Here is an 11750-nt window from a genome sequence, read left to right on the forward strand (position 1 = left end):
AAGTCCCAAATCTGCAGGGCAGGCAGCAGGCTGGAGACCCAGGGAAGAGCTGATGTTTCAGCTCAAGCCCAAAGGCAGTTTCCTGGCAGACTTCCGTCTTCTCAGGAGACAGTCTTTTTTCTGGTAAGGCCTTCAACTGACTGAATGTGGCCCATCCTCATTCTGGAGGGTGATCAGCTTTACTCAAAGTCTACAGATTTAAATATCAATCTCATCTAAAAAAATTCATAGAAACATGTAGAATAGCATTAAACCAAATATTGGGGTACCTTGGCCTACCCAAGTTGACACATAAAATTAACCATCACAGGCAGGATAACAGTGTTTCCGCAGGTGGGGTAGAGGGTACTGTGGTAAGAAGATTAGAAACAAGGGCACATGTGAGGAAGAAGGGCAAATTTTATGTAACTTCCTGACAGATTTTGAACCTCTTTTAACCCTCTTTTATGCAATGATTGGAAAGAGAAGCTGAAGATAGAGGCAAGTTCAGCAATGGAAGCCCTGGCTTTCCAGTCCCAGCTCAGCCAAGAGCCAAGATAAAGCTGTTGGCAGAGACTGGGTAGCTCTGAATCCCCAGCTTTGTCTCTAGTGACATTTTCTCTAGTGTTACTGTATTCCTGAGTACTAGGAAGAAAGCCAACCAATTCTACCCAGTTTACAGAGAAGTAAACTGAAATGCAGACTGTCTGAATAGGCAAACTTAAGTGGCACTCTGAAAAAGTTGTCCAGATAAATCAGGAGAAGAGTTGGCAGGCAAGTTTGAAAGGTTTGTATTTTGGGTTCACATGATTCCAGCTGGTGACGTTCACCACTTAGATTCTTTTCATGACTCAACTTAGGCAGGTGCCCTGCTATCACAGGTGTTCGGTCAAGCTCTGCTGAGGTGCAGGTGGCGAGAGGAGTCCAACAGGGACAGCCATTCCGGGAAAGCGGGAGTTAATCAGAGAAAGGCCCGACTGGGCATCAGGGGAACAGAATTCTGATGGGTGTTAACACCTCTCCGGGTAATTTGGGTCCAGTCACTTAGTCTTCAAGCCTTAGTTTTCTCTCTGATTCTCTCCCAGCCCTACAGTTTCATGAGAGTTCTAATCTCGGACACTCTGCTGGCCGTAATGGCCTCAAGCCCCTCTCCTGATGCCTTATGCTAACCCCCTATGCCTTCCAATATCCGCTACTGCTGCTGTCAATTTTACTTCTACCACTCAAGTCACGAAACACCCGTATTAAAAAACATTTACTTTCCCCACAATGGTGAGTCAGAATACAGGTTGTGAATTGCTTTACACGTACACTGTATGTTTATCTAATTATAAATAGAAAATAATACTGTGCCAGTGGTAAAAACGAAGCTAGGAACTACCAAAAGAGCCTTGTCGTATTTCCAAATACCATTATATTCTTTAATATTTTGGTTTCAAAATAGCTTCCAATATTTGGGGAGTTGGTTTTTTTTTTTTTTTTTTTAATATTCTTGCTGCTAACTTGATTCAGAAAATCTCTTGTTGCTATGGAAGTCAGATGGGTTTTTTCATCTGTTTTAAAATCTTCTCTTCATGCCTTTACAATTAAAAGTCAGACCTAATTAAAATACTAAACTACTGAACGTGAGAACACTTATGGAATAAAAAATGCTTTTTCTGACCATGTTTATTATTTTATCAGACTTTAACTCGTTCCCATTCTTTCACATCCCAGTTGAATAAGACTAAAGTGTGACTAAATCAATTATATGAGTTTTATTTGCCCAAGCTCAGGGTAAAACTTTATTACTCTTTTCCTGAGTATCTGGTTATTCTAATTAATTTTCTCCTCTTTATCAGCGGATTTAATGATTCACTTCCATGCTCTTCTTTTCCAAGTGCGTCAGAGCAGTATTGTTAGCCAGAGGTGTCTCTATGGCTGTTAAGAAGCTGACTTTGGATGAAGAAACAGAAGCAGTTTGCCGAGCAGGAGGAGAGGAATGAGGTCGTAACATTGAGCAGTGACTGTCACCTTCATTTTGCTCTTGGGTTGTGTAATGTACACACATGCACATCCAAATACATGTGTGCAGACACAAATATATGCATCGTTGTATGTATCCATAGGTCAGAAATGGATGGCAAGTGAAGAGGAGGGCATGTTCCACAGTTTGTAACCTAGGCTAAATTCAGCTCCTTTGCAGAACTTCATCTGAGTAACCCCTTTTAAATCTGAGTCCTCTAATTACTCCAGATTCCCTTAACACTTGGCTACCTATGTGCCTCTGCTGTCAGAGCAAAGTCACAGGCTGACATCCACAGCAGGGGGGATAAGTAGCAAATGCATGAATTTGTGGCACAAGATCAGGCTGCAGGCATATGTGCTCATGACTGGCATTGAGGGAAATGTCAGACCTGCTAAAAACAAAATTAAGAATATGATCTGAGTGCCTGGAATTAAGAACGGAGACAAATTAAATCTGAAAGGTATGTATGGCCCTTATGGAAGGTGTGAAGATGTCCCTGGTCCACTGCAGCCCCAGTAGGTTTATTTTCTCCTTCCCTGCCCACATTCTTTTTTTTTTTTTTTTTGTGAGGAAGATCAGCCCTGAGCTAACATCCATGCCAATCCTCCTCTTTTTGCTGAGGAAGACCGGCTCTGAGCTAACATCTATTGCCAATCCTCCTTCCCAAAGTCCCAGTAAATGGTTGTATGTCATAGTTGCACATCCTTCTAGTTGCTGTATGTGGGACGCCGCCTCAGCACGGCCGGAGAAGCAGTGCGTCGGTGCGTGCCCAGGATCCGAACCTGGACCACCAGTAGCAGAGCACGAGCACTTAACCGCTAAGCCACGTGGCCGACCCCCCTTGCCCACATTCTTGGTACATAGCTCAGCCCATATGTTGAGTGTCTGCCAGTACTGAACAATGTGTGGGAAAACAGGTGCATGAACATGAATACATCCATGTGGAAGGGTACTATCACCACCAAAACCTGTCCCAAGGCTAACGTCAATCATGCAGAAAGAATACATCGACAGCCCCTGCCCTGTGCTTCTGTTTTGCCTTTAATTCCCAAGGCTAATCTTCTAGGTAAGAACTGCCTTCCTGAGAGCATTTTTCCCTGTACCTTTTACTTGTTCACAGAGAATGGGCAAACAAGAGAGGAACATAAAGCAGGTGAGATCTTATTTGCACATTATGGAGAATTTCTTGGTGATGAACAATGGAACAGTTTATAAAATATGGTTGTGTGGTCTCCAACCTGGAGCACATAAAGAAAAAAATCAAAAACCATTTGCCTGAAGTTGTTTGGGTCACAAACAGAAGGAATTGAATGCAAGTCATCTTTATCAGCTGTACAAAACCAGTCAGACATAGATATGAAGAGACCAAGAGAATCATCTATCCTGTAAATACTTGCCAAGCACCTGCTATATGCCAAACACCGTGTCCAGCACCAGAAACATGATGAACGGACTCTCTCTTCAAGGCCCTCATAGTCTTAGGGGTAGGACAAACAGACAAGCGAAAATTACTATACAGTTCAGGACACAATTCTAGTAAACCCTAGAAAAGAAGTATGCATGGGGTGCTATGGAGTGCAGAGAAGAGGTCCCTTACCTGGGGCAGTGCATGCGAGGGAAGCCTTCCTGACAACATCCAGCCGTCAGTTCTAAACACTAAACTGTCATATGATTCTGAAGAAAGCTTAATTAGTCATTGGTAGGAATAAAATAATATGCACTGGATTCAGATCTGGGGGTGTGGGGTAGGTTGCACTATTAGCACACAAGACAAAAATCAAGTATATTTACAATTATTCATAAAATTCCTGCATGTAGCATGTAGCATAGTACTTTATAGTACTATGTACATGAGTATATGCATATTTTTATAACTATATTCAGTAATAAATATGCATAAATATATGGTCTAAGCAATAAACACAAGAATCATCCAGTGTAGCAAGATGCTCTCAATGTGAAAGACACAAGGAAAAGGTGATGGAGGTCTCACACTCATTTAGTGATATAGCAGAATCATTTGCAGTATTTAAATCATTTCTTCCTTCCTCTGCCTTTATATGTTTTTTCAAGCACGGCTAGTTAGATTTGTCTAAGTTAAATGAGCAAGTGGTATGATTACACTGTATTATTTTGACTTCTCTTTACAACAGTAATAAGTTACAGCTTGAACAAAAGTCTTCAAAATACCTTAACAAATTCCCTTAAAATAGTGATTCACAGTACTGAAGAACTAAATGAAACAGCAGTAAAATGAACCTTTACAGATAACAAATGTTTATTCATTTTAGTATTCTTATATTTTTAATGCTCTGCAATTATGAAGAATTACTTCATTTGTAGGAATGATAACTTTCACATAAAATTACAACTGATCATTTAAAATTAATAAATGAAACAATAGAGTACCGTTAAAAGAAATTAAAAGGAATATCATTAGAGACATAGTCTCCAAATTTACTGTCCTTCATCCACCCCCAGACTGTGTTGTTCAGAACCAAATACGCTCAATTAATATCATCTTCTGCCTCATTTCTGTTGCCTCTGTAGGCCAAGTTCCCCATCACTGCACCCACTCCATGCCCCATAGTCAGCCTTCCAGACCAATCCTAACTTGAGGGACTCAGCATCCTGGGCTTCCTACTCCTGTCAGTGGAGCTGTCTAAGGGGCTCCTCCATCAATCCTGGGGCATGCTCACTGCTGCTCTGACCCAAAGTGTGACCAGAACCAACCACTGACAGTAGGCAGTTCCCCGAGTCTCATCCCCCTCTACAGTAGTGCTCCCTATCTGATAATAAGGCTCCCATTCCTGGTGTGGAATCTATCCCACTCCCCCCACCTTCTGTGAGTTCAGGGATTCTCAATGATTCTCAACTGAAAACATTTAATTCCTTAATGAAGTGGTTCTCAAACTTGATTGCATATTTTATTCATCTGGGAAATTCATTTTTTTTTTAATATCAGTGTGTTTCTGCTCCCATAGAGTCTGATTTAATGGTTCTAGGGTGGGTAGAGTCATCAGCATTTTGTAGAGGTTTCCCAGGTGGTTCTGATATGCAGCCAGGGTTGAAGATCACTGCCCAAGTAGGCTTCACAAATAATCCCAGCCTCACCTTCCAAGGCAGTGCCAACAGCCAGGCCAGTCCATCCAGGGGTTTCCAACACACACACACACACACACACACACACACATACACCCCAGACTCGCTATAAGTAAATAACTCAAAGAATGATAACAAATAAGTGGTCTTTATAACTAAGGAGTTCTAACTGATACAGTCTTTCTTGGAGGGTGGTAAGGGATGAAAGGATGAGTGGTTTCATAATTCTTCAGACTCTGAAAAAAATAATTGAGTAAAGGAAATGCCTTGGCCATGTGGAATTTGAGGGAGAAAAATGATATTACCAAGAAGAGAGAAGAGAAAACACAGCTGCAAATAAAAGTCAAGTGAAACAATTAAGTCCAAGGGGAAAAAAAAAAAAGAGAAGAAACAAGAGAAGAGTGAAAAGTAAGGAGGGAATGGTTGATATTTTTAAGAAAGTTCATCTTACTCAAATTAACAGACTTACAAATAAAGGGAACCCCCATCCAATTATTAGCATCATCAAATGACTGAGGCCTGGTACTGGAATGAAAAGTATAGAGGTTTTGAGCTAAAATGGATAGGATGAATCTCATCTCTACCTCTTCTAGCTCTGAAACCTTGAGCAATTGTGGCAGATTTTCCAAGAGGCCCACAACAAGGTCTCTTATCACACAGACTCTTCTTACAATGTGACATTAAATGTCCTAATGAGATGTGGGGTCTGTGTTCCCCATGCCTTGAATCCGGGTGGGCCTATGACTACAGTGGCTTTGACACTGCATGACTTCTGTGACTGCTTCATGAGAAGCAATACAGCTTTTCTTAATCTTCTTGGGATGCTCCTGTTGATCCCAGTCACCATGATGTGAGGAAGTGAGAGACCATATGTAGAGGCCACGTGTAGCTATTCTGGTCGACGGCTCCAGCTGAGGTCCCAGCTCACCACCAGCATCAACCTCCAAAGAAAATCTTTAAGTGATTCTAGCCCCCAGCCTTCTGGGCATCCCCAGCTTCAAGTCTTCCCAGCTGAGGCCCTAGACATAGAGGAACAGAGACAAAGTACACCCATCAAGCTGTTTCTGAATTCCTGACCAGCAGAACACTGGAGTATAAAAAAATAGCTTTTGTTTTATACTATTATGTTTGGAGGGCTTTGTTACATAGCAAAAGATAATTGGAACAGAAGTTACATAACTTTTCTAAGGTTTGGTTTGATGGTTTTCTAAGGTTCTGGTTCAATGGAACCTCCCTTGTGTGTAATTTAGCTGGCACAAAATAAGTGCTCAATAAATGATATCAATTCATGATAACAATTGTCATTTGTTTCCATTAACTTTCGTCTCTTTGAGTCCTGGCCTCTGCCACACTCTGTAGTTGTCCTTCAGACTTGAAGATGCATAAGAATGTGGACACAAAGCTCTGTCTGGTGATGCTCTTTCAAAGCTGACCGTGCAGAAGGACCAGCCCTGTGGATTGAGGTGATGCCAGTCATTTGCCCAACAACTCAATTATAGGTTGCTTTTTTAGATTTACTTTTTTCCAAGAAATTTAATAAATATTTATTAAACAGTGTGCTATGCACAATGATATAGAAGATAGAAGATAGAATCCCTGCCAATAGGAGTTAATAACCTAGTTAAGAAAACAAAAATCATCAGATAGACCTAAGGGAGCTTCTAACATATCCCTTCATTTTATACTTGAGGAAACTGAAATCTGAACAAGCTCATCAAGTTGCTCTGGAGCACACATTATTAGCAGCAGAGCTGGGACTAGAATGTAGGACTCCTTACGTCCAATTATTCATTCACTCATTCTTCAGGAAACATATTGCGCACTCCCCATGTTCCAGCCACTGGGCATTCAGAGGTGAACAGGAAACACTCTTGTTTATAATGAGCTCACAGTCTGATGGGAGATCCGGTCACAAAGGCAGATAAGGACGGAGCCGAGAGAAGTGCTGCAGCTCTGGGAGATGGTATGGATGGCAGGGAAGCAGAGAAGGCAGCTGCTGACTCTTCTTTGTCAGGGAAAGATTCAAAAAGGAGATGATGCTCGAGCTGAGTTTTGAATGCTGAGTAGGAGTTTGCCAGGCAGAGAAAGGGCATTCCAGGTAAGAATAACCAATTTTTGTGAAGACTTGGAGATATGAATATGCATTTTCATTACACTGGGGTTCCTGAAACTCAGCTGCATAGGCATATTCTTAAAGAACTTAGAGAATTTTTATCCTTTTAAAGGCTTAATATTTTATTCAAGTTTATTAAACAGACGTAATTCTTTATAACCGAAAACAATACAAGACACCTAAAATATACATGTTTTCTAAAGAAACAGCATCTGAATTGGAGGGGCCCTTTGAGATAGTCTGTCTCAGCCCCCATGTACACATGTGCCATAGCTGAGGAGTGATAGAGCCTAATGAGCAGGGAGACTGTGAAACCAGAGACACGGTTAAAGAGCAAGAATAATTAAAGGTTAGAATTAGGTTGTTATTCCCTTTGATGCCCTTACCCCATAGCACGTCACAAAATATAAAAGCAAGGAAAAGGAAAAAAAATAGCAAACGGGAAGACTATACCCTCTAGCCAGCCTATCACAATTATAATATGGTATTTGAAAGAAGAAAAGACACTTCAAAAGGGCACCACTATTAATGCCACTGAGAAGGAATTGGAAAGTCGCAGTTTAAATCATTGGTTTTGTGCCAGTTCTCTTTTTTATATAAATATCAATTCTCACTGTGAATTATTACACCCTAATTTAGTTAGGAATATATTTTAAAAATGGCTTGCTGCAAGGTATGATTCAATGGAGAGAAAGTATTAACAAGTGGTGCAATGATCCATAAATAGCTATTATTATTATTTAACATTCATTGAACACCCACAGTGAGCTAGGCACCGCACTAAACTTTGGGAAGATGCGGTTCTTTCTCTGACAAGGAAAGGTTAAATACACAGAAGAAAAGAAAGCTTAAATCTACTTAGGATCAGGGAAATTTATTTTTCTACTCCAATTTTTCCTTGCTTCACTTGTCAAATTAACATAATTCAAGATATTAGACTACTACTAATAATACTTATTCCTTACTTGTGTTTAGTGTTTTATACTTGACAAAGGGTTTTATATACATATCTCATCAGATAACTTGGTATATAGTCTCTGGAAGATGTGAGCGTTAAAGAGAGAGAGTTTTACTTCAAGTGAAGACCAAAAAAGTTAGAGGAGTCAGCTGGTCTGCCAGATAGAGCATCAGAGGGCAGTTGTACTTTCGGGGAGGAGAGATATTTTTCAGATAGGCAATATATGCACAAAACAACGGTCCCTCCCACCTCTGCCTTTCAGCCAACAGTTTCCTTCCCTGGAGTCAATCAACGAAACCAGTTTCTTGTGTATCCTTCCAGAGATATCAAATATGCATACTAGCGTACAATTTATACGTGTGGTGTCATACTATATGCACTGTTCTGCACCTCACTTCTTTCTCTTATGATATATTTTGGAGATTATTTCATGCTGTGTTATCATTTTTAATGGTTACATCATATTTAGTATAAATGTGCCATATTTTACTTAATTAGTCTGCTATTAAAGGATATTTAAGGGTTTTTTTGTTTGTTTCTACAAACTTCTGCTATTACCGTGATTCATAAATATCCTTGTAGAAACAACTCTACAAGTATATATATATATATATATAAAATTTCCTATAAGTGGATTTGCCAGGCCAACATGTACATGAATTGGTAATTTGATAGTTGTTGCCAGATTCTCCTCTGGAAAATCCATACTGACTGAAATTCCCAGCAGCAATGTATAGAAGTGCCTATTTCCCACTGTCACTGACATAGTGCATTATCAAAAAGTGTGATCTTTGATAATCTAAGTGCAAAATAGAATCTCATGGTAGTTTCACTTGCCTTCCTTCTGATTATGAGACTTCTTTTTTTCACAGTTTAAAAAACGTTAGTATTTCCTTTCTGTGAACTCTGTTTATATCCTCTATCAGTTTTTCTTTCAAGGTAGTTGTTCTTTTTCTGGTTGATTTTGGGGAACTCTTCTAATATTAATGAAATTGATCCTTAGTACATAATCTGAATTGCATATATTTTTCCTAGTATGTCATTTTTCTTTTGACTTTGTTAATGATATTTTTGCCTTACAGAATTGTCTAGTTTTAACAAATTGGTGAATTAATCCATCTTAGATTTTGTTTCCTATTTATAAAAGTCTTTATTAATGCAAGATTATTTTTAAAAGAAACTTCCTAATTTCATCTAGTACTATGATTTTTGTATGTAAATTATTAACCCATTTGGTGTTTGTTTGGTGTGAGGTAAGGATCTTTGTTTTTTTTTTCTTGATAGCTACTAAGTGATCCCAACCCCATTCAGGAATAATTCACCTTTCCCCCACAATTTGAAATGCCACCTCTGTCATATGTTAAATTCCCTTTTAGAGAGTAGTGCTTTGTTAAGGCCATTATTCAGTTTAGGGATCTAGAAATTCCCCTGAGTCAATTCACCAGAGCTGATGCTAGATATGAACCTACTGAACCCAAGTAGATATGTGTGGCAAGGACACGGAAAAAGCAATATGCAGGAAACAGGCAGAGGGGCTAGCTGGAATTAAGTTAGCAAACAGGAACAGAGAAAAGTTACGATAAAAAATATGAGGGAAAAAGTAGGGAAGATTCCAAAACAAATGCTTTAATGATGCAGAAGGTGATGGGAAGAAACCTATTCCAACTGCCCTCATGATAAAGTTCAAACTCCATCACGTGAACTCCAGGACCTGTCTGATCTGGCCTCTGCTGACCTCTCTAACCCAGCATAGGTTACCTCCTACTGTCTTTCAGGTTTCAGCTTAAGCATTATTTCCCCAGGTGTACTTCCCTGACCTGGCCAAGACTGACTCAGGTACTCCTCTTATGCATCTCTGCAGGATTCTGTACTTTATAGAGTTTAATAATCTAGTCTCTTAATACTTTCACCTCTGTTGTGGACATTTTCCTTCACTCCCCAGATTCTATTTCTCTTTCTCCTGGTAACTAAGTTTCTCTCTGCGAGACTGTCCTTTGTCTTACAATAAGCTTCCATGCTTCTGGTGGCGTAGACTCCACCCAGCATAGAGGTCCCACATGTGATCTAGAGCAAAGCCACTTAAGCACCAATCGTTCTCCAAGCCCCAGTGATTGGTACACGGATGAGTGTGTGCCCAAGGAGAGCTAATAGGACACAGTGAAACAGGCTGGGGAGCCTGAACAAAGACTCAACTAGAAGTCATCTTACAACAGGAGGCTGCAGAATGGACCAAAATGAAGGACTGGGACTAAGAATGGAAAGAGAATATCACTTGAAGCCGTGAGTCAAATCTGAAGCCCGTCTTGTCTCCGGACTTTTTAATATTATGTGAGCTAATAAATTCCCTATTTTTCTTCAAGTCATTTTAAATTGGGTTTTCTGTCACTCTCAAAGCAACTTCTTAACAGCTCCTAAAGGTTAAGCTTCTTAAGGAAAGAAACTGTGTCTTAAAGCTATTGTATTCCTAGCCCCATGCCTGGAGCATAGCAGCATTCAATAAATATACAAGGAAAAAAGGAATAAATAATCTGACAAAGTTCTTTTAAATCCTAAATAACAATTGCTTCCATGTATTGATATTCTGCTTGCAAAAGATCACTCAGCTAACTGATGGTGGAGTCTGGATTTCAAACCCAGGGCTCCCTGAGTCAAAATCCCTGGTTTTCTCATCTATAAAATGGCGACTGGAACACCTACTTTGAGGTTTGGCATAAAAATGATGATAAAATAGGACGAGGGCGCGTGGCCCCGGGTGTCGACCCCGGGGGCCCGCTGCTGCTCCCCGCGCGCAGCCGCGAGGCCCGCCACGCGCCGCCGGCCAAGTCCACGGTCGGGCGCGGGGCACCCGCCGCGGCGGATCCTGCGGCGTTCTCGGTGCGGTCGGAGCATTACCGCCAGACCGTGCGCACCCTCGGCTGAGTTCGCGCCAGGTGCGGAAGAGGGTGCACGAGGCCCGGGCCGGGGTCCTGGCAGAGCGCCAGGCCCTGGAGGACGGCGGCGAGCGCAGGCAGCTGATGGCCTGGGGCCAGGCTGGGAACCAGCTGCGGCAGGAAGCGCGGGAGCAGGAGCCGCGGCAGGCCAAGGGGAGGGCCCGCTAGGCTGGAGGGGCGCCGGCCAGGGCGCACGCAGCTCCAAGGGCGAGAAGTGCTGCAGCTGCAGGGGGAGGCGAAAAACAACCTCCCCCGAGAGAACCTGGAGGCGCGGGTGGAAGAAGCGTTGGACTCCCCGAAGAGCTGCAACTGGGCCATCACCAGAGAGGGGCAGGTGGTCAGATCACAGCACTGGGGCTCCTAGGGCATCAGAAAGGACAGTGCCCGCCCAGGACCCGGGGACCACGTGTGGGTGGTTAGGAGAGTTGGGCCTCATCTGCCTGTTTTTGTAAATAAAGGTTTACTGGAACACACACACACACACGCTATTAATAATAACTACACGTCAAATGCTTATTCTTAAACCGATTATTTCACCGTTTTTCTTCTCTAGGCTCATTGCTCTTCAGAACCTTTATGGGTTATAAAAACCACATAGAACTCTCTAAACTCTGAAAGGAAGGCATCATGGCTTGGAGAGATTACTCTGATGTCCACAAA

The 11750-nt window shown here is 41.6% G+C and overlaps 1 pseudogene; it reads left to right on the plus strand.

Moving 5' to 3' along the window:
- LOC101394528 (small ribosomal subunit protein mS26 pseudogene) overlaps positions 1–11454 on the plus strand; it is a 36477-nt pseudogene extending 25023 nt beyond the window's left edge.
- Positions 11455–11750: the final 296 nt, after the last annotated feature.

This window comes from Ceratotherium simum, chromosome 19, assembly GCF_057802395.1.
Source record: "Ceratotherium simum simum isolate JZ-2026a chromosome 19, ASM5780239v1, whole genome shotgun sequence".
NCBI classification, from domain to species: Eukaryota; Metazoa; Chordata; class Mammalia; order Perissodactyla; family Rhinocerotidae; genus Ceratotherium; species Ceratotherium simum.